Source organism: Diabrotica virgifera, chromosome 8 (genome assembly GCF_917563875.1).
Source record: "Diabrotica virgifera virgifera chromosome 8, PGI_DIABVI_V3a".
Classification (NCBI taxonomy): domain Eukaryota; kingdom Metazoa; phylum Arthropoda; class Insecta; order Coleoptera; family Chrysomelidae; genus Diabrotica; species Diabrotica virgifera.
Window position 1 is genome coordinate 83,618,887 of NC_065450.1, and position 27,612 is coordinate 83,646,498.

General features: G+C 35.3%; 1 protein-coding gene across 1 annotated transcript in view; it reads right to left on the reverse strand.

The window, feature by feature from the left end:
• Positions 1-7,096: 7,096 nt before the first annotated feature.
• LOC114334402 (LIM domain only protein 3) overlaps positions 7,097-27,612 on the reverse strand; it is a 396,454-nt gene continuing 375,938 nt past the window's right edge. Inside the window, exon 6 of the mRNA XM_050658654.1 lies at positions 7,097-14,073. The gene's annotated coding sequence lies outside the window, so the exon portion shown is untranslated. The remainder of the gene's footprint in view (positions 14,074-27,612) is intronic.

The following is a 27,612-nucleotide window of genomic DNA, read 5'->3' on the forward strand; positions in this document are numbered from 1 at the left end:
ATGGTTTAGGTTTTCGCCGTCTACCGTCACTCCTTTATTTGTCCATTCTAAAGTTCGAAACATATCATATCAAAACATATATTTCTATTCTATTCTATATCCTCTAGAGCTAAGGTAAATAGTTTGGCTGAGATAGAATCTCCTTGTCTAACCCCCCTTTGCAGTGATCTATTGTAGTGACGTCTAAACGAGCCTTATGTCTTGCAGTAGACGCCAGAGACTAGACAATGATTATGACGGTAACCAAAAAAAAAACCTAATATGGAATCTTCTCAGAGGAATATTGTTCGTTTTTCTGGTAGCTTACCACGAATATTGCGAAAACCCCCATATTTATCAAATGGCATCAGTTAGTTATTATTTCCATCTTCTTCTTCTTCAAGTGCCGTGCATTTCTGCATAGGCGTCCACTGTATATTGTCTTGTCAGGTATGATTTTAGGTCGGTAGACAAAATTAAATTTTTCTACAGATTGAAAAGTCTCAGATTCAGAATTCATCATTATAATAAAATTAAAATGGTAAATAGTTACATATTTAAATCTGAAACTTTTCTTGTTGAAAGTTCTTTCTGGTACATCCTTAATCTGCGACTTTTACAATTTATAAGACCGCAGACAACGAATATAGAAAACAAAAAGGACTCCACTATATGCAATCACATTCCGTTTTCACTCGTCTAGGAAAAGGACAGACAGAAACTTCCTGGTACTCAAAACTGAACAAAGATACAAAAGTAAAAGATGGTTTTGCTTGTTTTCGATTCAGAGGGATGCACAATCGCTGGACAGCTGTTTCCACCATTGCAGGCTTCCTCAACAGCGCTAGCGTTAAATAACTATTTACCATTTTAATTTTATTATAATGATGAATTCTGCATCTGAGACTTTTCAATTTGTTTAAGAGATGTCGCTGGATCGCGTCCCAATGTGAATTTCAATGATCTTTGAAATTCCCCTTAAATAGATGGTCGAGCTGTTTTTCGAATTAGAGGTGTGCACGCTAGCGCTGTTGAGGAAGCCTGCAATGGTGGAAACAGCTGTCCAGCGATTGTGCATCCCTCTGAATCGAAAACAAGAAAAACTATCTTTTACTTTTAAATTTTTCTACTTTTAGCAGCATTGCGAAGCATTTCATAACTATGGATTCGTGTCCATTGGCGAATATAAAAATCGACCTCTTTCGGGATTTACCTCCAAAATCACCCATTTTCGAGAAAATGAATTTATTTCAACCTAAACGTCCTCACTGTATAGATTTTTTCGTTAGATGCATAGTTTTTAAGGTATTCGCATAAAACCGTCCGAAAAGTCGTCACTTTTCAATGAAAATGGCAAATTTTCAGGCACGAATAACTCTAAAAGTTTAGGGATTTCAAGAAAAAATTATTGAACAGTTTTTGCTTGGAATTAGGATTTATAGCCACTTCAGTGGTTATTTTGACCAAAAAATGTTCCACTCCCGAGAAGGGATGGGAACCACCCCCAACATAAAAACGTCAGAGGATATAGGGTAGACTTTGTTGTTTGATGTATTCCCTACCTACTGTGATAATATCAAGTAAATTGATGCAGTAGGATGGAATTCGGAGTCAAACACCCTCATTGATTGCACTAATTATATATCAACTGGTGATCTTTCTAGCTATATCAAAATAAAACAGGTCACACATTGGTACACTCCTTATCAATCTCGTTTGTCACTCAATCGCTCAATCATTTTTTCTCTATGTTTGGGTTAGCATACACTCTCTAACTGTATACCACTAGATGTTCTTTGGCGCTTATGGTTTGGTATGGTGTACCTACAATAGATTTTTCCTTCATCTGAGCTTAAAGGTTAAAAAAAACCGACATGCAATCATGATTAACAATACATACTTTATTATTTACAGAAATAACAACAACATACCAAATGAAACGCGATCGGAATTTTCTTTCACTTAAATTCACAACTTCCATTGAACAAAGATTTTTTACAAATCTTAACGTCAACTATCTTTTTACATTATCTGTACAAACGTAGGAAATTTTAAGAAAATGAGAACGACATTATCAGACACGTGAGACATGTTTAATACTATTATACAAGTATGTTAAAGAACATCTTCAGTCGAACTAGTTTCCAAAACAATTTCGTAAATTGTGAGTATTTTTAGATAATAATACTCAGTGTTTAAAGGTAGGTGGTCGTTTATCTCAGTCTTTCTCGTCGTATGAGGCAAAACAGCCCTTTTTGATACCAAAGAAGTCTTACTACTGTCCTAGTTCGTCATTATCATGAAAAGTATTTACATGCTGGGTTTAAGAGTACCTACTCAATTTTTGGTTAGTCAAAGGTTTTGGATAGGTATTGTTTTCTAAACAGTCTGTTAACTCAGTCTTGTCTAAATGCATTAGATGTTGGAAGCAATCTCCTAGGGCCTTACAACTCCCTATGGGTAATTTGCCTAAATTTCTTCTCAGTGCATTAAACCCTCTTAGATTTGTGGGGTAGATTATGGTGTACCGTTAGTCGATAACTATATCGGGTTATAGAGTAGTTAAAACTCAAAAGGCATATTTGTGCCTCTTTGTTTGTTGCGCAACAAAGGCTTTACATTGAAACACGCTGAAAGTCCTCCGTCTAAATATTTGAAAATTCCGACTCAGTTTAAAGTTGTACACTTTCGCTACACCCTGTATATCGATCTTCCGCATAGGCAGAGTATGGCGTTATCCACTTCTCACGGATTTGGATGCTTTGTTTCGTTGTTCGTACAATTCTTTGAAAATTGGTGTACAAAGGTGCCCCAAATTGTTTATATCCTACAAAATTGTAAACGGAATATTTTTCAAAGAGGTTCCACGTTAAGTAGGGACTCAGAGTATTAAAAAGGTTTTTATGATATCTACAGTTTTGGTTTGTCGGTTATGTGTTCGTCGGTATATCCAAATAGCTAGAGGAAGAACCCCTGCTATGCTCCAGCTAGACTGTTGCAGTCTAGAAGATGAAAGATTTTTATGACTTTCTCAGACACAAATTTATTGAGGGTTGTATTAGAGCAGGAAGGATTAGTCGATTGCTTTTTCAGCTCTTAAATATTGGTTCTAAAAACTAACTGTAATTGTATGAGTGATTCATCGCATTTCGTGTAAACTCGAGAGATTTTGTTATTGCGAAGTTTAAGTAATTATAATTGGTTGAGGGTAAAACCATCATGGCGTTCGAGGGATGTCTTGAGAGTTTTTCTGACCATTTGATTGGTAGAGAAATATCTGGTATGATTCCTATTGGTCTAAGTGAGAAGTCACCTTTTTTTGGGAAAGGAACCCAAGTTTTAGAAGGATCGAGTTAGCGGTCCTAGAGATCAGTTCCGTATAAGCTATGATCATGTTCAGTTGAGTTCCGTAGAAGTCACCATCAAGTGAAGTTGAGTGATGAGTTCCACCAGGGCCACCATCGAGTTGAGTTTAGTTTTGGTTCCTTTAGGGCCATCGTCATGGAGAGGAGTTCTCCCAGGGCCATAATCGAGTTAAGTTGAGTTTTGGTTCCCTTAGGGCCATCGTCATGGAGTTGAGTTCCATTAAGTGTTTCGGAATGTAGTTTTCCAGTTTCCCAGCAGGCTAGGTTAATTCCAGCCCGGTGAATGTGATGGTGTATCGTGAACTCCGGCGATTTTCCCGCTGTTTCTAAGCAAATCGTCGTTATCATTTTATACCAATTTTGGTATCCACTAATTTCATTTAAGCAGTCAGAATAAGAAGTAGGAGAGAAGAGTTTCAATTTTCTCATTACTATGTTTAACAGTGCAGTTAAAACATGTAGTATGCTCACATACTTTATTTTGGTCAAAGTTAATGAACTTTCAATAATCACGTTCGAGTCTAACTAAATAATTTTATTCGAGTAAAAGTAAAATTTGATCCAGTTTAACGAACTTTTAAACTATTTATCTTCAAGTGAAAGCTGAATTTTTCTATAATAATGTTTGTTTATAAACAATGTACTGTTTGCTGTTTGCTGTAATTAACGACAGTGAAGTAAGTGTTTCGCGAGTGCAATAGCGCCTTGGACTTTCCAATTAAGCTACGAGGAAGAAGCCAGGACACTAATTGTTAAGGTATAATTTTTATATTTGTAAAACTGTTCGTTTCATCTTTGATTAATTGGTAATCTGGTCTCTAATTATAACAGAGAGATCAGAGATTAATTTTTTTTGTTTTTAATAAATAATGTTTGATTTTCAACATATAATTTATTTTCTTCCCTTCTCTCTTGAATCGTAAGAACGATAAAACATTGACTGAGTATAGAATTCTGAATAAATGAGGTAAGTTACATTATAACATTTTGTATATTATGTATATTATTTTATTTGACTATGTTTCTTTGTTTTATTTTAATTTATCTTTCTTTGTTTTATTTCTATTTTTTTTTTGTATAAAGTTTGGTTTCCCTTAGGTAACCAATGGCGCCCAATATTTTATTTTTTGTATTTTTCTTTATTTTTTATTTCACATCCTTATTTCGATTTTTCTATCTTTTTAATTTTTCTAAGCTAATGAGAGTATATATCATAACATCTATCAAAGAATCCACTCCCTAAAATCTCTGAGACAGTAGCAACCGAGGTACTTAATAACTTATGTAGCACGAATTTTGTCCAATTCTTAATTAGTCATGTTTCATAAAACAACAGGGGCTATCTTTTGTCTTACATTAAAATGGCCCCATATGACTTCCATTCTTTGTCGTGTTTCATCAAATGGCTTCCATGCGTGGGGCTGTTTCATAAAATTAATTGTGCTACAACATCTCGAATTGACTGTGATTTATCCGCAGAAGACTTTTTAGCCGCTTTACAGCGTTTTATGGCTCAGAGAGGTCGAGTATCGCAAAAAGTTTGTGATAACTGTACCGACTTTCATGGCGCTTATCGACAATTGCGTAGCTTTATGGAGAGTGCTCTAGATAAAAAACACTATTAAATTTTCTTTTGCACCTCCTGCGGCACCACATTTCGGTGGTATTTATGAGCGCGCAATTCGTTATGTAAAAGAACATATTGCTCGGGTAGTCGGGACTCAAATCTTGACAAATTTTACACTATTTTGAAGTTGATTGAATCCGTTTTAATTTTCGCGCCCTCTCACCCCATTAACCAATAATGTTGAGGATCTCAACGCTTTGACCTCAGAACATTTCCTGACTCTTGAGCCTTTGACATATTTGTTCCTGATTTTTGGAGGTAACCCTCAATCGTTTGTCCAGAAGGCAGTTGTTATAACGCATCCATAGGGATTTTTGGGTTCGATGGTGTAAGGAGTATTTACATACCTTACAACAAAAGTCCAAATGGTTAGATTCTGGCTTTGTACCTAAAATCGGTGCTTTAGTTGTTTTAAAGGAGGATAATTTGGCTCCGTGTATGTGGCCTCTCGCGCGCCTTGTTGAACTGCATGAGGGAAAAAACGATGTAGCTCGAGTAGCTACCGTGCGTACGACTACCGGAACTTTAAATCGGCCTCTTGTCCGACTCTGTCCCTTGTCGATTGATGAAGACTGGATTAGGCTTAACTTTTTCGCTACTTTTAGATTTACTTGTCGTTACTTTAGACTCAGTTTTGTTTTGTTCGTATTTGTTAGTATGACTGCGACAAAACCACTATTTCAATTTTAGTTTTGATTTAATCTTAAGTTTTTAGTATTTATTTGTTTAAGATTTTCTATAGAACTTGTTTGTATTGTCATTGATTGTTCCTCAAGTAGTGACATTTAGTATTAGTTGTTAATAAATGCCTTATGGTCTTTAAAGGGGGGAGAATGTTTGAATTCACATGTAATTGTAACAATATTTCGAAACATGTGCTTCCGTCTTTCTCATAACCCACGCTCCCATTATCGATAACCATGGTATTTTGCGGTACGAATGGGGAACATTGATGGTACTACATCGGCGAAGCCGTAAAATTCTTCCTGCATCCGAGAGACCCTTTTGAAAAGTTAAGGTGTGTAGACGCAAATTCGTGTGTGCACACATCGCTCGTTTGCTGGTGTCTCAAGATAGACAAGTTATCGGAAGTCTTTTATCCTAATTACCTGTTACATTTAATGTTTTTGAATTGTTTGAAACCATTTGAATTTAAATACTTATATGTAAAAAGGCACTTATGGTAGGGGAGCCCAAGCGGGGATTTTTGCAGTTATCCGAACGCGTCAGATTATTACATGGGGAGAAACCTTGTCCCCTGAAAATGTACCTCTACCATATATTGGCTCTTAATACAGGGGAGTTCGTTAAGGGGGGACCGAAAAAAAATCTATCCTTAGAAAAACTCGAAATCGTCAGATTAAGATAAGGTAAGTTAAGTACATGCAAAACAGTGTATATTTCAAAAATCTAACGATTTGAGCGGGGCGTAAGGAAATGGGAGAGTCTCAAAGTTTCACAAGAAAAAAGTGAATATTTCACGAAATGAAATTTTCAAAAATCTATCGAATGATACCAAACACGACTTCCCACGGAGAAGGGTGGGGGATAAATTTAAAATTTTAAATACGAATCCCGCGATTTTTCGCGAAATGAACATCAGATCGAAAAACTGAAAAATGCACTTATTCAATATTTTTGAAAAATCTATCGAATGGCACCAATCACGACCCCCACGGAGGTGGGGTGGGGGATTACTTTGAAATCTTAAATAGGAGCCCTCTATTGCAGATTTATATTTAATTATGGATAGATGGCGCTATAATCTAAAAAAACGATTGTTGGAAAAGGAAAATTAAATTAAAAATGGAGAGTCCCCACTAAAATGGAAAACTTTACTTAACTTTTTTTGGTTTTAGGACCTACTCTTCACAACCGAATAGGTCCCCATAACGCTCGAGTGACTGCACATTTAGCATACTGTGCTTCCCTACCATTATGGGGAATTACCTTTCATTATCAAACCACAGAGCTATTGAAGGAATAGTTCGGTTAATTTGTTTAGAAGGGATTGTTTGTTGTTTTTGACTAATTGTCTTGTAATTTGTACCTTGCTATTCGTACAGTGTACAATGGTTGTTTCCTTCATCTGAGCTAAAAGGTTTAAGAAAAAAAAACCAACATGTAATCATAATTAACAATACTTTATTATTTACAAAAATAACAACAACATACCAAATGAAACGCGATCGGAATTTTCTTTCACTTAAATTCACAACTTGCATTGAACAAAGATTTTTTACAAATCTTAACGTCAACTATCTTTTTACATTATCTGTACAAACGTAGGAAATTTTAAGAAAATGAGAACGACATTATCAGACACGTGAGACATGTTTACTACTGTTGGTACAATGTGAAGGTACTAGTTTTTCAAATAGGTTTTGATACATTTACATATAACTTGTTATTATGAATTAGTATAATCAGAGTATTTGTAGTTATAAAAATAGTTCAGAGATAATAATATTATTCTTACAACTTGTTTCTTTTAAACTTTTGGATGGCATTCCTAGGACACAATGACTTTACTAATCAGGAGATGAAGAACTTGTTCTACAGGAGACCGTTTTAATTGTTTATTTTTTTGTGAACAAAAATTCAAAATGACTGAATTCTATTGAAATCTGTCAATTTTGAATCTCTAATAACTTGATAGCAACGAACAGCAGTCTCTTAAGCAACTGGCTAACCTCAACAAAGAACTTTGTCGTCGCTGCTCGGGCATAAAGAAATTGGTGGTATCGAGTCTGATAAAGAAAGAGGTACTTCTTCTTTTAAGTGCCTTGCCCGGTCTCACGGATGTTGACGATCACTATAGCACTTCTTATGGCTGTTAATTTTCAAATTTGTAGGTATCATTGACTTCTTTAAAATTTGTAGGCATCAGCTGTAGTAAGCGGCATTTTTCACCTCTCAGTACGTGACCTGGGTACTGCACCGTATTCTGATCAATAATGTTGTCTTAGTATTAGCCCTTTGTAGACCATATGTATTATAAACATGTTCTACTCCTCAGATGCAAATCATATTTCTGTGTGACCACATCTTGAATTCCTTAAGATGGTTAAGGATGTTTGCTTATTATGTACCTACAAAAGTGGACAACATCAATCCCAAATAGACTACTTCAGGATAAGGAAAGAAGGCATACGTGAATGCAAGGACTGCAAGGTAATAGTTAGTGAGACAGTAAGCCAACAACATAAGCTGCTTGTTCTGGACATCGAAGTAAAAAGCGCAACTAAACAAAAATATCGGAGAGGACCACAAAAAATTTAAGTGGTGGATGCTAAAAGATGAGAAGAAAGGTCTATTCAGGGAAAGAATAGTAGAAAAAATATGTTGGAACATGAAAGGACGCCCTAACACAATTTGGAGAAAAATGGCCAATATTATTAGAGAGATGGCTATTGAAATGCTTGGGAAAACGTCAGGAAAGAAGTTTGAGGATAAAGAGACTTGGTGGTGGTCAAATGAAGTACAAGGAAAAATAAAAGAGAAGGGAAAATTATATAAAAAGTGGCAAGAAACCAGATCGGACATAGATCTTCAAAACTGTATGGTCGCCAAAAAGAAAGCGAAAGTAGCAGTAGCAAAAGCTAAAGCAGAAGCGTATTCAAACCTATACGAACAACTTGATACCAGGAAAGGCGAAGCAAAAATATATAAAATGGCCAAACAGAGAGCACAGAAAGCAAGAGATTTTAATCAGATTAGATGTACCTATCCAAGATGAAAATAATAAAATACTAATTCACGAAAAGGATGTCAAAAAGAGATGGAGAAAGTATTTTGACAGTTTATTATATGAAGAATATGACAGACAGCCTGTGGAGTTAACGGAGACAGTAACAGCAATGGTTACCAGAATAACAAACGGGGAAGTGGCTCAAGCGCTTCAAAAAATAAAGAAAGGAAAAGCAGTCGGACCAGATGATATTCCTGGGGAAGTATGGAGAGCATTGGGAGAGACAGGAATAAGTTGGCTAGCAGGTCTATTTAATAGAATTATGGAAGTTGGACAAATGCCAGACGAATGGAGAAGCAGTATATTAGTACCTGTCTACAAAAACAAGGGAGACATACAACAATGCACAAACTACAGGGCTATAAAATTACTTAGCCAAACCATGAAAATATGGGAGAGAGTAATTGATAGACGGATACGTGAAGAAACCGGAATATCCGATAATCAATTTGGCTTTATGCAGGGCAGATCAACAACAGATGTAATTTTCATTGTAAGGCAACTGATGGAAAAATACAGGAATAAAGAAGCCAACGCTCATATGGTATTCATTGATCTTGAGAAAGCATATGATAGAGTTCCTCGAGAGATTCTGTGGTGGGCACTCAATAAGAAAGGAGTCCCTGGCGAATATGTAAAGATTGTGAGAGATATGTATGCGGGAGTAACGAATAGTGTTAGGACAGGTGTGGGAGAGACTGATAAATTTCAGCTGAAAGTAGGATTGCACCAAGGCTCGGTGCTTAGTCAGGGTAGTATTTCATGGTGCCTAATGTATGCTGATGATGTAGTGTTAATAGGAAATAGTGAAAGAGACTTAGAACAAAAACTGGAACAGTGGAGACAAGCTCTGGAGGAAAAAGGTTTAAAACTTAGTAGGACAAAAACAGAGTATTTGGAATGTTCATTTAAAGATGGAGTTACTACAAATAAAATGGTATCTTTGGAAGGTGAAATGATTGTGAAAAGCAATAGTTTTTAAGTACCTAGGATCGGTATTACAGAGTAATGGAGAAATAGATGGAGATGCATGCAGTAGAATTAGGGCTGGATGGATAAAGTGGAAAGAAGCGAGTGGTGTGTTGTGTGACAGAAAAATTCCAATGAAGCTGAAGGGAAAATTCTATAAAACAGCCATAAGACCGGCTATGATGCACGGAACTGAATGTTGGGCAGTGAAAAAGAAAGAGGAACAACGAATGCATGTGGCGGAAATGAGAATGCTTAGATGGATGAGTGCATAGGTTAAGATGGTTTGGTCATGTTCAACGTCGAGACGTTAATCACCCAATACGAAGAATAGCTGAAGTGCAGATTCCTGGAAGGAGTAGGAGAGGAAGACCAAAGAAGACCTGGGGGGAAACGATAAGGCAGGCCATGTTGGTAAAGGGGATTAACATTGATATGACCCAAAATAGAATTGTGTGGAGAAGTGCAATTAGAGAAGCCGGCCCCGCATAGGGATAAGGCAAAGAGAATGACGATGGTTAAGGATGTTTGCTTTTAATGTCCACGTTTCAGCACCAATAATATCACTGACCACGTATATAAATCTTTTAACTTTTTCTATTTGTGCTCAATTGACATGTAATATCATGTTATATTTTGTTCGATGAAATATCATGAACTTAGTTTTAGTTACGTTTATGTTCAGTCCGAGTCTTTCTCCTTTTGTATTAATACTATTTAAAAGCTGCTAAAGCCCCTCTATCTCCAATTAAGAAAAAACTGGTTCAATTAAGAAAAAACATAGCATTTAAAGTTCTGCAACCAAACTAAGAGTTATTAATATTCGCTCAGCGGGGCGCTATTCTTCAAGGTGTGAAATTCTATCGATAAGGGATCTACCTGTTATATAAAATGATCCCTCGTTTATTTAAGTACATAATTCCATCAATCGTACCCCGTTGAGCTGAATATTAACGACTCTCTTAGTTTGTTCGCAGGACTATAATAACCCGTAATCCGTAATGCTACATTATTGCTTTTTAAGTGCAACAAATTTTATTCTATCCATATCCTAATGCGCTATGTCACAGTCCCATTCGTTATTATTGTTATAGTCTAGCTAGATATTCAAACTTCGAAAGTTGATAATATACTCTTTTGTTGAGGTTAGCAACCACAGCATTTCTATTGAGGCTATGTGGTTTTAGCATTACTAAATTTTTATTATAACTTTAGCTTCCTACGTATTTATGTCTAAGTACTCCAGAAAACCTTCCATATTGCTGACTACTAGAGATATATCTCTCCTGAGGTGATCCTTCGCTTATGAACAAAATATCCTTCCAAAAATCACCGAAACAAGTGTTTTATGTAAAAAGATTTTTAAATTTAAAGAGTACTTCAGAAAACCTTCAATATTGCTGACTACTAGAGATATATCTCTCCTGAGGTGATCATTCGCTTATGAACAATATATCCTTCCAAAAATCACCGAAACAAGTGTTTTATGTAAAGAGATTTTTAAATAAATATAATATTCGATCTATAAATTACACGCTGTGGTGGTTTATGTATTTTTTATAAATAAAAATTTATATAAATAAAAGCATACAAACATTAGTAATTGAACCCAAAAAATTTGCTTTTTTGGAGAAGGTTGAACTAAGGGTTGATATGCCAGAATGTCACATAGACGCCAAGCAATGATTATTTGCAAGAATATATTGATTTTGAGACTTTTGACATATCTTCTGCTGTTATTAGAAAAGAATAATTCAAGACTACGTCCTAAGATCCCAAAAACAACGTATCTTCACATGATACTGGCCCTGAACTTTTTTATTGAATAATTAAAAATTAACAAATAATATATAGAAGATTTACGCATTTTAAAGTAGTTTTGAGTATATTTTAAAAGTAATATCTTTTGATCAAAAACCATATAGATTGAAAAATGATCTTGTACTTGTACTATTATAGACTATTCTACATCTGGTACTGAACATGAAATATTTTTGGACGATTGTACAGTATACCCTATTCCACGAACATACGCCTGTTTTGGATTACTTCGACAACGAATATTTTACTGTGCAAAATAAGAAGAACGAAAGTAAATTGCAAATTACATTATTGTTTATTGGAATAATTATTAGCGCCATTTACTTTCGTACTTCTTATGTTGCACATTAAAATATTCGTTGTCAAAATAATCCAAAACAGGCGTATGTTCGTGGAATGGCCCATACAAAAAAAGAACGGGAATTATACAAAGCTACTTCGAACAGCTATTAGTCGAATCAGCAATGGCAGAACTAATGAGATCTAAAGTTGTCAAAATTATAGAAAAAATACCAGAAACTATGCAAAAGAAAATCCACACGGAAATGAATATCCTGTAGTAGGCTGTATGCCATAAATCGCACAAATTTATTAAAAAATCACAAAAACCTCTATAAAAGGTATATTAATTAAAAAGGCCCTTTCGGGCTAGATCACAGTGCGTTCTCGGTAAGACAATTCCATCAACAGTGCTGCTTACAAGGTATATATGGTTGAGTTAAAAATATCTGGGTGAAAAGCCCGTAAATTGTGTAAAGTTATTATAATGTCACATTGTTGTAGATAATGTCAAATTATGTGATGTTTGAAATTTTACTTGATTTTATATCATGGCAACGCAATACTACCAACTATGTGGGTTGCCCAATTATATTATTGCAATTATAATATACCATCTATTGTACCATTATAATAACTTTACACTATTTAAAGGGTTTTCACCCAGATATTTTTAATGGCTTAGGGCCGGTTCCACCAACGACAAATAGTAGTTTATTCTATGAATAAAGTTATTCGACCAATAAACTGGCTTTTCTCCATTTTACTAACGTCAAATACGACTTATTTATTTATCAAATTAATGTTTACTCTTGGAGTAAATTGGCAAGTTAATCTCGCTGTAAATATCTATCTATAAGAAAGTAAATTCGTCAGTTTAACTTTATATTTTCAAAATTATATTAAAACAAAATACAAATTTAAACAATTGATGGATTCGACCGTTACTTGATGGAAGTTCATTTTATCTCACAATAAAACAATGAAAAACGTTTGTTTTTCTATACTTCCACAAAATTTATTACAACTATGTTATTACTACATCTGTTTCGGCAAAGTGCCTTTCTCAAGTGATATATTTAACAATGTGTTTGCCTTTTTAAGTCTTTAACTGAAGAGGTTGAGGAGTGGGGAGCTGTTTGTCTCGAGTTGGTCATTCAGAATTATATCTGTATTTTTCAATTTATTAATTTTTAGAATCAAATATGTTTGTGATACATATTTATAAGTTGTGTTTTATATTTCTGTTTTATATACCTTGTGATTTTATATACCTTGTAATTTTTATATTCCTTATTTTGACTTTGTAATTTTGACTTGCTACAAACAATTTTTTTTTGTAAAGTAGTTAAATAAATCTATCTATCTATCAATGGAAATTAATAAATTGAAAAATACAGATATAATTCTGAATGACCAACTCGAGATAAACAGCTCCCCACTCCTCAACATCTTCAGTTAAAGACTTAAAAAGGCAAACACATTGTTAAATATATCACTTGAGAAAGGCACTTTGCCGAAACAGCTGTAGTAATAACATAGTTGTAATAAATTTTGTGGAAGTATAGAAAAACAAACGTTTTTCATTGTTTTATTGTGAGACAAATTTAAACGTCTAATAAAATTTATTCGACGAATAGATTCATTGATTTATTTGTTGTTGGTGAAACCGGACCTATAAGCCATGTGTACCTTGTCAGCAGCACAGATGATGGAGGTGTAATTCCGAAAACGTTTTGCGATGTAGTCTGAAAGGGTCTTTTTGATAAATATACCGCTTATAAAGGATTGTTTTTAATAAAAATTTTATACAAAAGTTCTAGATGAAATTTTGGACAAGACTGAATATCCAACAAAGGTCTGATTCAAATCTTCCCAATGCCAGACTGACAAGAAACGAATACAGTAGTTTTGCTGCGATATCAACAGATGCATGAACTTTTTTTGGCAATCTTATCAATAATACGTTTACGATAAAATTTATATAGTTTTCCTCAAGAGTTATGTTGATAAATCTATTTAAACCTACCAACAGTTTCAATATTCTCATTTTCTTAATATTTACCCAAACTTCACTAGTCTTTCATCGAACGTCATGTCATGTCTTCTTAATTCACTTCCAGCATACTTTGAGCTCGATTTTCGAAAATTCATCCGAAAAAACGTAACGCAGGATTGGGTGAGGGGTGTGGTGTCTGAACCAAAGAATGGAAAGTCTAGGGAACGCTTCTTTTTCGAAAAAATATTGCACGTCCCTGTATCGCCCGGCTATAACGGTTCAACTGAAAGAAAAAAAAATAAACTTAATTTTGTTGCAAAAATAAACATAATTGGTTAAAAGAAACATATAATGCCAATTGGTAAATAAGAATGTATATAATTAATGAATACATAAATTAGTGGTTGTAGTGGTAATAGAATATTTTTCAGGTAAACGAATAATTTTTATGTACAATTTATTAAAAATTTAAATAATATCTGGCTTATTAGGGATTGTCCGATAAGAAATACTTTATTACTTTTTTATGAGCAATGATTTAAGGCAAGCGTCCACAGACCCGCATCGTACGCATCGGACGCATCGTACGCAACGGATTTTAGTTTGCCTTGTACAAAACCTTATGTAACTGCGTCCACTGATCCGCATCGTACGGATCGCATCATCGGGAATGCCGAAGGCATTCGAAGTTGCATCGAGAGGCAACTTTTGCGATGCGTGCCGATGAATCATTCGAAATGCCGACCAGTGGACGCACCCCACGCGCTCTGTTGGGAATTTCGCTTGGTCCAGTGGGAGCTAATCTACGGCTATTTGCATTTGACGATCGTCTTGTCCGTAATGAATCAAGTAAACTTAAAATAAAAATGTATACCATTTTTATTCAGTTGCAATGCGAAGGCAAAACAATCCTACTTTTCAATTAGAATACCGAGTGCAGTCCAGTCCCTTGAATCGCGATTTTCGGCTCTTATTGGAGCCTTCATCGGAAGGAACGTAGGCACTGTTCTCCATATTTTAACTGATTCGTATCGAGAGGTTTTCCCACCCATTGCAACTGAAGTGATGACAGTAGGTGGTTAGCGCCATCTGGCATTGAAAGACGAAGTAGTTTTCAATCCTAATAGTAAATTATTAATATTGAAAATATTAAAAATATTACTAAAAGATTTTTAAATTGAAAACTTATTGGTACACTTTCCTGGTGACACCTCCAAGACTTCTACAATTTGCAAGTCAAATGGATGCTGCATGGATGTGAATTGCATAGTGTAGAATTCCTTCCCTCTCGTCATCACTGCAGCATCCATTTGACTTGCAAATTGTAGAAGTCTTGGAGGTGTCACCAGGAAAGTGTACCAATAAGTTTTCAATTTAAAAATCTTTTAGTAATATTTTTAATATTTTCAATATTAATAATTTACTATTAATATTGAAAACTACTTCGTCTTTCAATGCCAGATGGCGCTAGCCACCTACTATCATCACTTCAGTTGCAATGGGTGGGAAAACCTCTCGATACGAATCAGTTAAAATATGGAGAACAGTGCCTACGTTCCTTCCGATGAAGGCTCCAATAAGAGCCGAAAATCGCGATTCAAGGGACTGGAACTGCACTCCGTATTCTAATTGAAAAGTAGGATTGTTTAGCCTTCGCATTGAAACTGAATAAAAATGGTATACATTTTTATTTTTTATTTTTTTTTTATTTTTTATTTTATAGTCGTATTACTCCGTAGAGTAACTAGGTGCATTTTTCCGTTGGAACTTTACCAGCTGCAGACGGGGGATGTGAATTGCATAGTGTAGAATTCCTTCCCTCTCGTCTTCACTGCAGCATCCATTTGACTTGCAAATTGTAGAAGTCTTGGAGGTGTCACCAGGAAAGTGTACCAATAAGTTTTCAATTTAAAAATATTTTAGTAATATTTTTAATATTTTCAATATTAATAATTTACTATTAGGATTGAAAACTACTTCGTCCTTCGTCAAGTAAACTTAGTTTTAACTTTTATTTTATATATAGGTATATTTAGAAAAAAATATTACAGGCCATGATAAGTTGATTATGGGGATTAAAATATCAGAAAAATTACTCATTTTTCATGTTTATTGGTCTTTTTCAAGATATCTTGCTTGAGTATCTAACTATGAAAATTTATTCCCGTTAAAAAAACAACACATTTTTCTATCTTAAAGCAATGAACTTTTTAAAAAATATTAGACATGTTAATGATTTTACTGAGAGAAGTGTAAAATTGATGCAAAACATTTCATTGTCCCTCCCAAAAGATGAAAAAGCAAGAAAAGTGTGTTACAAATAATTGAAAACCGCAGAAAGTATTTTACCGATTTTCAGAAAGGCAACTTTATTTAATCTTTAAAGCAACTTTTACTGATGTAGTTCCTATTTTCCATTTAAATCAAATTGTAACAGCTTTGTGTACTCCTTTATATTCAAATGTATAATTAGTTAGAAAAATGTTTGCTATTATGCGGTCTACCGTCGTATTCTGTTATAGCTTGCGGTCTACCGAGAGAATAATTGGTGTATAAGCTGTAATATTACTATGCCGATAAAAAAATGTGTACAAATCATTTTTGAATGTATTTTTTAAATACATATATGTAGAGTTTGTGTAAAGTTTTATAGGTCTAAAGTTAATAATTATTTTCGAAATATTTAAAATGACATAATATGAGAGTTTTACCAGTATAGTGTCATTTTAAAATAATTTAACATCTTTGACACAGGTAAATCAATATAATATACAATGTGATCACTATTTGCAAATACAACTTTTTTTCATTTTTTTAAATGGTTCACCCTGTATATTAGTATTGCATTTTGTAGTAAATATTACAGGCTTTCTTTTGATATCAGGTTGTATGAACCTAGCATGTTTCGTTTTGTAGATATTTAAAAAAGAACTATAAATTTTACGTTTTTGCGGATTTCTTATTACTAAACAGATACATTAAAACATATTTTACCATACTAATAAATGTAGTTAATATGCATAAATTAATTATTAAATTAAATAAACAATCAATTTTAAAGTCTACTTTAGTAATTTTTTTACCCTAGCAGGTAGTGGCATCGGCAATCCGATCGCTGCCGAAACAGTGGACGCAGTATGAAAAATTATTCCGATGCGTACGATGCGTCCGATGCGTACGATGCGGGTCTGTGGACGCTTGTCTTTAAGCAAAACGTGTTTTTATACCGTCTCGGACGATATAAAAGACGGAATGAAAAGCCTAGTTGGATTATTCTTGGAGCGTTGATCGAAGAATAATAAACAACAACAAGGTATAAGAGGTGAGTTATCCCGACCATTTTCCCCCGTCGTTTTGATGCGATGAACGAATCTGACGGTTTTTCCCTTTGAACTATCCTATACGAGCGGTGATCGCATTTCCTTACATGTCTTTCCCCCTGGCGAGTTGAGCGAGATATCCTCTTCTTATAAGCCCATTTCATATTAATAAAGGTAATTCCTAATCCACGCGATCGTCGGTAGTATTCATTCATATACAAAATATCGTCACATCGACCCGAACCGAAAGTTCGACAGGTAGGTTATAAATGTATTTTATTAACGAGTAATTAAGGCTAATTATCATTTGTATGTTTTGATTCTAAATAAAAATGTCTTAAAAAGCGAACCTTTGTCTTCGACTGTATTTTGTTACATGGATCATCAAATACAACGACAACGTTACATTGGCGCCCGAGCATTTATTTTAAAATGGTTTAAGACATTTAACGGATTGAACAAATATATTATAAATATGGCGGAATCAGAAGGTACGGTAGTATATAGAAGTTGGGTATATAAATTAAAGAAAGAGGATTTAAGTAATGTTATGGCAGAATTTAACTTAGATACGACAGGTAAATTAGACGATCTTCAATCAAGAATGGTCTTACACTTACGCTCAAAAAAAACCGACACAGTTACCAATATCGGAACTGAGGATCCGGAAACATACGATACACAGACGGAGAATGAACATAGTCAAATAATGGACATAGTTTTTACATTTTGACAGATACAAAGACCCCACATGTGAAGAAATGTGAAGAGACAATGGGAAACAAACAATTCGGTTTCAGAGAAGGATTGGGAACAAGGGAAGCTTTGTTCTCAATGTTAGTATTACTTCAACGATCATGGGAAGTACCGAAACCAATTTACGTCTGCTTTATAGATTTTGAGAAGGCGTTTGATAGAGTTCAACATGATAGGTTGTTTGAATATCTAGAAATGATTGGAATAGATGATAAAGATCTGAGACTTTTACAACATCTATATTGGAATCAAGAAGCTTCTATTCTGGTAGACGGCAAAGAAACAGACAAAATTTGCATTCAAAGAGGTGTCAGACAGGGTTGTGTGTTATCCCCAACTTCGTTTAACGTATACTCACGAAATAATTTTTAATGAAGCCTTGGAATGTGGAGTTCGAATCGAGGGAGAAACTACTAACAACATCAGATATGCAGACGACACCGCGATCATGGCTGAAAATATCGAACATCTTCAATTCCTTATAGATCGAGTCACTACAGAATGCTCCAATAACGGACTTAACATAAATGCAACAAAGACAAAGTTACTTGTGGTTAGTAAACAAGACGTCGGCCCTATGCAACTAATTGTCAATGATGAATCAATAACAAAAGTTAACCATTTTAGGATGTTGGATAAACGAGACACTAAATCCGGATGAAGAAATTAAAACTCGTATAGAAATTGCAAGAGGAGCATTTATGAAACTTAGATCTATTCTGAGCAACTCTCAGCTGAACTTACAACTAAGAATCAAGTTCCTAAAATGTTATGTGTATCCTGTATTACTATATGGATGTGAAACCTGGATCATGAAGGTTAACATGATGAACAAATTAGAAGCCTTTGAGATGTGGCCGTATCGTAGAATGCTCAGAATATCTTGGGTTCAACGCATTTCAAACAGAGAAGTCTTAAACAGAGTAAGTCAAGGCGAAGGTGACTTAATGAAGATGATAAAAAAGAGAAAACTTTAATATCTGGGGCATATAATGAGAGGTAGCAGATACAGGATGCTGCAGTTAATACTCAATGGAAAGATCGACGGAAAAAGAGGAATTGGTCGAAAGAAATATTCATGGCTCCGAAACCTTCGTCAATGGACTGGCTTATCAGCAGATCAATTGTTACATGCCGCACAAGATCGAGAACTATATCGGCAAATTGTTATGGAAGCTACCCACGCCTAAAAATTTGGGCACGGTACTTAAAGAAGAAGAAGAAAGACCCCACAGAATTTTTGGAAAGGCTATACGAACTAAAAACCTGTTACCGGGTTCGAGACGATGCATTATTGAAAACGCTACCAGAAGTATTTAGGGGAAAAGCGATACTATGGTTCCGAAACAACGTCGACTTCTGGGCAAACTGGAACAATTTCACGGTTTAGCCTTAATTACTCGTTAATAAAATATATTTGTAACCTTCGTGTCGAACTTTCGTGTATATGAATGAATACTACCGACGATCGCGTGGATTAGTAATTACCTTTATTAATATGAAATGGGCTTATAAGGAGAGGACATCTCGCTCAACTCGCCAGGGGGAAAGACATGTAAGACAATACGATCACCGATCGTATAGGATAGGTAAAAGGAAAAAACCGTAGGATTCGTTCAACATACCAAAACGACGGGGGAAAATGGTCGGGATAACTCGCCTCTTATACCCTGTTGTTGTTTATTATTCTTCGATAAACGTTCCAAAAATAATCCAACTAGGCTTTTCGTTCCGTCTTTTATATCGTCCGACACGGTATAAAAACACGTTTTGCTTAAATCATTGGCGTACTCTAGACGATAAAATTATATCATCGTGACATTTTACTCTGTAGTCTATTATTATTGTTAATTATTTTTCTGTGTATACTGTCCCTTCCAGCGTAATTTTTGTTGCTCTTATTATGGCTGTAGTATAGTAATAAGAAAGTTTTTTAATTAAAAATTAAAACGGTTGTAAAGGTGTCCCCTGTAAAGTTTTCAAATCCATTTTAATATCTTCGAATTTAATGAGTTTTAAGTACTGTATAAACATTCACTTTTCGTAGCAATTAAAATAACTGAAAAGTAATTTAATTTCCATGAGAATAATTACTCATTTTGTTTAGATGCAAAATATTTCATTAGTGCTAGATCAGAATGTGAGATAGCATTTCATTACGAATGTAATTAAATTTGATGCCGACGGTGAACATTTGCAGAAGATAAATATTGTGTACTCCTCGATGCACTGTTTCCTTTCCTCTTGCTTTTATTAAAGTAACTTGTGAAGACTTTTAAAGTGAAATTATTAAGGAAAGGTAATTGAACACTTCAGGCTATTACTTTCAACATCTTTGTTAAAATTATATATTGCACCACTGTTTCTTTGTCTTTATTGTTTTCTCAATAGAACTCCTAATTACTTTTCTGCTACAATTTTCTATTTAACCGCATTTATATTAAGCAAAGTAATTTTTTATCAGTTTTACCAAACGATTTAATTAAAACTAGTTTACACAATTATTAATGATTAATTTTCATATGTCGTAATATATTTATTTACAAAGTTCACCAGGCCTTGAAGGCCTAGGGATACAAATACAATAATTAATATAATAAAATAATACATATAATACTTCTGTTTAATATAGTGAAGAAGAGGCTTTAGGAGAATTTAAGGATGGGATGATTATAAATGGTGAAATCGATTTCGTGGACGTCCTAAAGGTGTTCTTTTTCTTTCTGTCAGGGAGTCAGGGCTTCTCCCCAGATTAACTTGACAAAGCGGTTATTATGGAGTCTGTGGACATGGCGAGCCCATCTTATGGCTCCTCTACACATCGGCAGACGCGTCCGCGGGTATCGGCACCCGCGGACGCACCTGCATAGATGGGGTAATTTTTGATCGTTTCACATCTGACCTCTGACCTCTACGACGCATTAGTTTTCGCAGTGAATTCAAAGTAGATATTGCGTCTCTCGGGCATTAAACCAGACTGAACGATTTACAGATGTGTACAGTACAGATTCTGATGTGTGGTCAGTATGTGATGATACATCGGCAGATTCATCCGAAGACGCGTCTGCCGATGTCTAGAGGAGGCATTAGACGTTGGGATTTAATCACACGGACTACCTATAACATATGTTTGACCTCGGCGTTTGTTCTGATTTGGTATTGGTTAGTATTCGGGTCGTGATAAGGCCCAACGTTTCCTCTGAGGATGTTTCTCTCAAAACAGTTTTCTTTCAATTGCTTTGGTCAGAGTCCACGTCTCACACCCATGTCACCCATATATTAGCACGGGTCTAGTCACTGTTTTATATATTCTGATCTTAGATGCTCGTGATAGGCTCTTATATTTAATAGTATTGTTGACGCTATACATACATCTGTTTGCTGCCTGAATTCTCACTTTAATCTCTTCCGTGATATCGTTATCTGCAAGTGATTATTGCTCCGAAGTATTTAAAACTCTCCACTCTTTCAAAGTTATATGGGTCTATCGTAACATTTTGCCCTATTCTATCTCGTCCCTTTTGTGTGTTGATGCACATGTATTTGGTTTTCTCTTCACTTACCCTTAAACCAGTTTTCTTTGCCTCTACCTCCAATTTATTGAAAGTCTCCTTCACATTGGTGACTGTGTTTCCCACAATGTCAATGTCATCCGCTTATGCTAGTAGTAATTTTGGTCCATTTACTGTCAGTAATTCTATTCTAATTTGTGCTGTTCTGATTACTTTCTCCAGGATTATATTAAAAAGGAGAGGTGACAACGCATCTCCTTCTTTCAGGTTACTGCTTATTTCGAACGATTCTGAGAGTTTGTTACCTATCCGTACTGTAGATGTACAGCTATTTACGCATGTCTTAATAAGCTGGAAAAAAATTTTTTGGAACTGAAAGTTCTGCCATTGCATTCCACATAATATGATCCCTTTTAATGCTATCGTACGCTTGTCGGAAATCTATGAACAGATTATGGATAGTTCTATTGAATTCGTATCCTTTTTCAAGAAGCTGTCTTAAAGTAAAAATTTGATCTATGGTCGATCTATTTTTTCTGAAGCCGGCTTGGTCTTCCCCTATGAAATCTTCTACAAACGGTGTTAGCCTACTTAATAGGATGTTCGATAAGATTTTATACGCCGTATTAAGTAAGGAGATGCCTCTATAATTAGAACACTTGTTCTGTCTCCCTTTTTATGGATGGGGATTATTACACTTTCCTGTCATTTTGTTGATATTTTCTCTTCTTTCCATATTAGTCTTATTAGTTTGTGTATTTGTCTATGTAAAGTTTTTCCTCCGTACTTAAGGAACTTAGCCCGTATGTTGTCTGGAGCCTGGAGCTTTTGCGTTCTTCAATTTGGTAATTGCTTGTAATGTTTCGTCTGTGTTTGGGTCCTCTACCTGAAGGTCTACCAAAAGATATTTATCTTCTCCATGTTCTTCCTCTTGATGAATGTTTAGTAAATTGTTGGAATATTCTTGCCATGTTTGAAGCAGTTCCTCTTCGTTGATTATTAATTCATCATTTTTTACAGTATAGACACGCATCTAGGTCTGAAACTTCTCTTTTCGTTTGACACTGATTTGTAAAATGCTTGACTATTTGACTGTTGTCTATTCCTTTCCATTTCATCATATTGCTGTTGTTCGTATTTCCTTTTTTTCTCCCTAATTAATTTTCTTGTTTCTTGGCGTGAAGTTGCATAATTTTCTTTACTTTCTGTTGTCTTGTTGAAGCATAATGTTTCGCTTTTTCTGTGTGTCTTGTAGTTTTCTTGGCACTCTCTATCAAACCATTTCTTTGTTCTCTTCCTGCTTTTCCCTATTCTAAGTTCTGCCGACTCCGTAAATGAATTTTCGATTTGTTTCCACAGCCTTTCAACATCATTGCTATGGTCTACTATATTTAGAATATTTAGATGCTGTTTGAATTCCTCACTTTGCATTTTCTGGATTTTCCACTGTCCCAATGCTTCGTTCATTTTAGGGTTTTGTGAATATATTCTCAACCTGATTTTTGCCCTTACTAGGTAATGGTCTGTATATCCATCTACTTTCCTGAGGCTTCTTATATCTGAAAGTTATACACATGTTGGTTATGCACATCAGTGACACGAGCAACAGTTACTTATCGTTCAGTACTTTGGTGGAAAAATACAACAGGAACAGCATATTTAGAGGCTATCACAGGTCTCCACCCGCTGAAACTATATATTTCGGCGGTAATATTTATGGCCATCCTGAGATTTAAAGCAAACATTACTTGGGGTAGAATCATGTACTGAATAGCCACTTAAAAACTACCGACTGGGACTATAGTTGAGTAATCCATATTTATGATTAACTCAGATATGATGACCAAAACTAATCTTCACTGATAAAATTATCAGTTCACTGATGGTTCTAAAACTGCCCATGATACTGCATCAGGAATCTTTGGACAGCCATGTAATTATAATAAATCTTAGAGCCTAGGTCAATATACAATTGTTTTCCAGATGAAATCATGGATAGAGATCATAAAGAAAAGATAATCAATATTTATACAGATAAACTATCGGCTATTTTGGTAGTAAAGAACTCACCCACCAAATCAAAACTGGAAGGAACGGCAAAGATCTCCTCAATAACCTGAGGAAAGATAATAAAGTGTCCTTAATATGAGCGACCAGTCATGAAGGGGTGCGCGGGAATGCAGATTTGTTGGAAAGATAAAACTGGCTCGCAATAAATCTTTGTAGGTTTCATTTATTTGTAGTATCATTAAACATGCTACAAAAAATGAGGTTCAGAAGCGTCTGGTGGGAATATTATTAAAAATCTCTCAGAATATTGATCGACGTCACTAAACGTGAGATTAAAATGGTGACCGAAAGGTCTTCTTCTTTAAGTTCCATCTTCTATCGAAGGTTGGAAATCATCATGGCAATGCGGACCCTGTTGACTGCCGCTCTAAATAGCTCTGCACTACTGCATTCGAACCATTCCCGTAAGTTCTTAAGCCAGGATGTTCTTCGTCTTCCCACATTTCGCTTTCCTCGGATTTTGCCTTGCATAATAAGTTGTAATAATGAGTATTTTGGCCCTCTCATCACATCTCCCAAGTAGGTACTCAAGTTTTCGTCTTTTGATAGTTAGTTAGTATTATTTCCGGTTAATTTCCTATCCTTCTAGTTACTTCCACGTTCGACATTCTTTGAATCCATGATATTCGTAGGATTCTTCTTTAGCACCAAAATTCAAAGGCGGCCAACTTATTCAAATGGACTTGTTTCAACGTCCACGCTTCCAAGCCACAAAGAAGAGTAGAGAACACGTAACATCCAAGCATCCTTAGGCGTAGTTCTAACCTTATATCCCGACAACAAAGAAACTTTTCAAGTTTAATGAATGATGCACGTGCTATTTCAATACGTGTCTTAATTTCTTTGGTTTGGTCTACATTTGATGTTATCCATGTTCCTAAGTATTTGTAGTTATCCACACTCTCAATCACAGTATCTTCAATAGTTAATTGGATGTTTATGTGTGCTGATTTAGTTATGATGGATTTAGTTTTCTTTAAATTCATCTTCAGTCCGTACTCATGACAGCGTTCATTAAGGCGTTGCATTACGTTCTGTAAATCACTGTTGTTATCTGTTATTATTACTGTATCGTCTGCAAAACGTAAGTTGTTCAAAACTTCTCCATTGATAGATATATCTTCTATTGAATCTGAAAGCGGTTCTTGAAATACCGCTTCACTGTAGACATTGAAAAGTAGTGGAGCCAGCACGCAACCCTGACGGACTCCTCTCTGTATTTTGATATCTTGGATGTCCTCGTTGTCAACTCTTACCTTGGCAGTTTGATTCCAATATATATTAGCATTGATTATAGACACGGATCCGTGTCTATAATCAATGATATTAGATATAATTTTCATGTCACGGCTGTCAATATTTTTGCTTTTTAATATATCTACCAGCTTTTTATGTTGAACTTTATCAAATGCCTTTTCAAAGTATCTAAAACATAAGTACATATCCTGATTCATGTCCATGCATCTCTGGGCCAGCACATTCAAGCCGAACAAAGCATCTCGTGTGCTCATACCATTTCTAAAGCCAAATTGTGTGTCACTGATTTCATATTCGAGAGTTTTAACAATTCTACTGTGTATTATTTTCAAAAATGTTTTAAGTGTGTGACTCATTAAAGATATTGTTCTGTGATCCAAGCAGGTTGTTGCACTTGACTTTTTGGGAATTGCTACAAAGGTCGATTGCAGCCATTGTCTGGGAATTGTGGCAGTCTAATATATTAGATTAAAGAGTTCAACCATTACATCAATATCATGTTCATCAATAAGTTTTAATAATTCGATGGGCACATCATCTGGTCCAGTAGCTTTACCCTCTTTCGTAGGGTAGCTTCACAATATCCAGAACTTCGGCTCTGGTGGTCCAGAACAACCATGGTACAGAAAATCCGAAATAAAAGAAAAAATTACGAAATACATTCTATGCCATTGCAATGTGTTAAGTGATATTAGGCAGGAATTCACTGGTCAACTGAGGAATGAACCAAAATATTTCTTAAAAGTACATACCAAGTATTTGCTTTGGTGGACTGCATTTATGAAATCATGGATGAAGATCTCAAAACCAAGAGAATCAATATTTATACAGATAATCAATCGGCTATTCTGGCAGTAAAGAACTCAATCACCAAACCAAAACTGGCTAGGAACGGCAATGATCTCCTTAACAGCCTGGTAAAAGATAAAGATTATTTAATACGGGTCCCTCGTCATGAAGGGGTGCACGAGAATGTAGATTTGTTGGCAAAACAAAACAGACTCGCGAGAATCCTTTGTAGGTCCAGACCCACTCTGAGGCATCATTAACGATGTTACACAAAATGAGGTTCAGAAGTGTATGAAGGAAAAATAGATAAAAACAATTTGAGACAATTTGATAGGCCGCAATAAACATGAGATTAAAACGGTGACCGAAAGGGTGACTGGACACTATTCAGGACTACGGTTTTGGTTGTCCAGAACAACCATGATACAGGAACTACGAAATGGAAGAAGAGATTATTATACACATCGTGTGCCATTGCAATGTGCTAAGTGATACGAGGCAGGAACTCAACTGAAGATTGAACCAGAAGAAATCCTAAAACTACCAATAAGGAAATTGTGTTGGCCTTCGTTGATGCCACAGGACTAATTAGAGTTTAATAGAAAAAACAATGTGTGATACGAAAGTTTACGACCAAGTGCCAGCGATTAACAAACCTCTCCTGAACTAAAGAAGAAGACGAGAACTACTTTAATAGCATCATCATCATCATTGGCTCCAGAGCCCGTGATGGATCTTGGCATTCTTCATTTTTCCTCAATTCCACCCTTTTATACGCTTTGTTTCCCTGTTTGGTTGTTCCACTTGTTCCACCTGTTTGTGTCTGAGTATGTGTCTCCCATTTGGTCCTCTTCCCATTGGTACGTCTCGTTAGACTCCTCAGTTTTCGTTTTTCTGTCACGTGAGTCAGCCCAATATATATAAATTTAACAATGTTCGGTACAACAGAAGCTGTGTAGAGCCATGTACCTAACCATATTTTTCGAATAATTATTATTCGAACATCATTCGAACATGGAACTTAAGTCAATATGAAAATTCAACAGTGTCAACGCTGTAAATATGTAGAAAGGACAAATGTTTAGTTTTAATGTGATGTGCCTAAAAGACATGTGTTTTCTGAAATGACTTTCTATCCCGGTATCACCCGCTTCACCCTCCAAGTACCAGGGGCAACTCGCCCTTTTAAGCTCAGTGTCAAGTGTGCTTCCGTACGAGGATGCAACACGCTTGTGGCTCCCTCAAAAATTCCGCCAAGGAATGTTACGCCACCCACAAGTGTAACAAGTGATTCCGTCAAGAATAAAAAGTTTGACTCCACGCAAAGTGCACCTTCGTTCTCTATCTCTAAAGGTCCGTCAGGGACAAAAAAGTTAAGTATTTTGAGGAAATGTTGTTGCATACTCAAAAATTCTGCCAAGGAATCTTACGTCACTCAACAGTTCTCGAGTAAGAAGAAGAGGAGACCCCTCCGTTGCCTTCAAGACAACCAAGCCCACAGTTGCCACATCGCCTACACGGCCGGGATCATGGTGTGAATTTAGGACAGACAATATAGTGCATATTTGAAAGACTCATATTTGTAAGTACTTTGTTGTAGTAGTTTTTGTTTCTCTCGATCAACACTAGTGTTGCATCCACCCTTTTTGTTTATGTATGTTTTGTTCTCTTTCTACTAGGTTTGTTTGTACTCTATTTGTATATATCTACTATCAATAAATAGTTAGTACTCGTTATAAAAGCTCCTTTAAACCATAGTGTTTCTTCTCTCCCACTTTTATTACAGGTAAATAGCCTCAGATTTTATTCAGAACCAGCATCCTATAGCAATAGATACAGTCTCTCTCTCTTTTTTAGGACGTTCTTTATGAACGTCCTATTGTCATGTTGTGATAGTATTATTATCTAAACACATATGACACATTGTTATCAGTGAGAAGTTATCGGATCTCAGCTGTTTGATTAGTACAATATATCTGAATTCCCATTGTCAGTGCCAGATAACTTAGAGACTAAAGAAATTATAATTATATTTTCTTGATGTATACATATTATGTAGATTTGAAATTGTTATAGATTAGGAATGTTAGGCTTATATATGCTATATCGCACTGTATC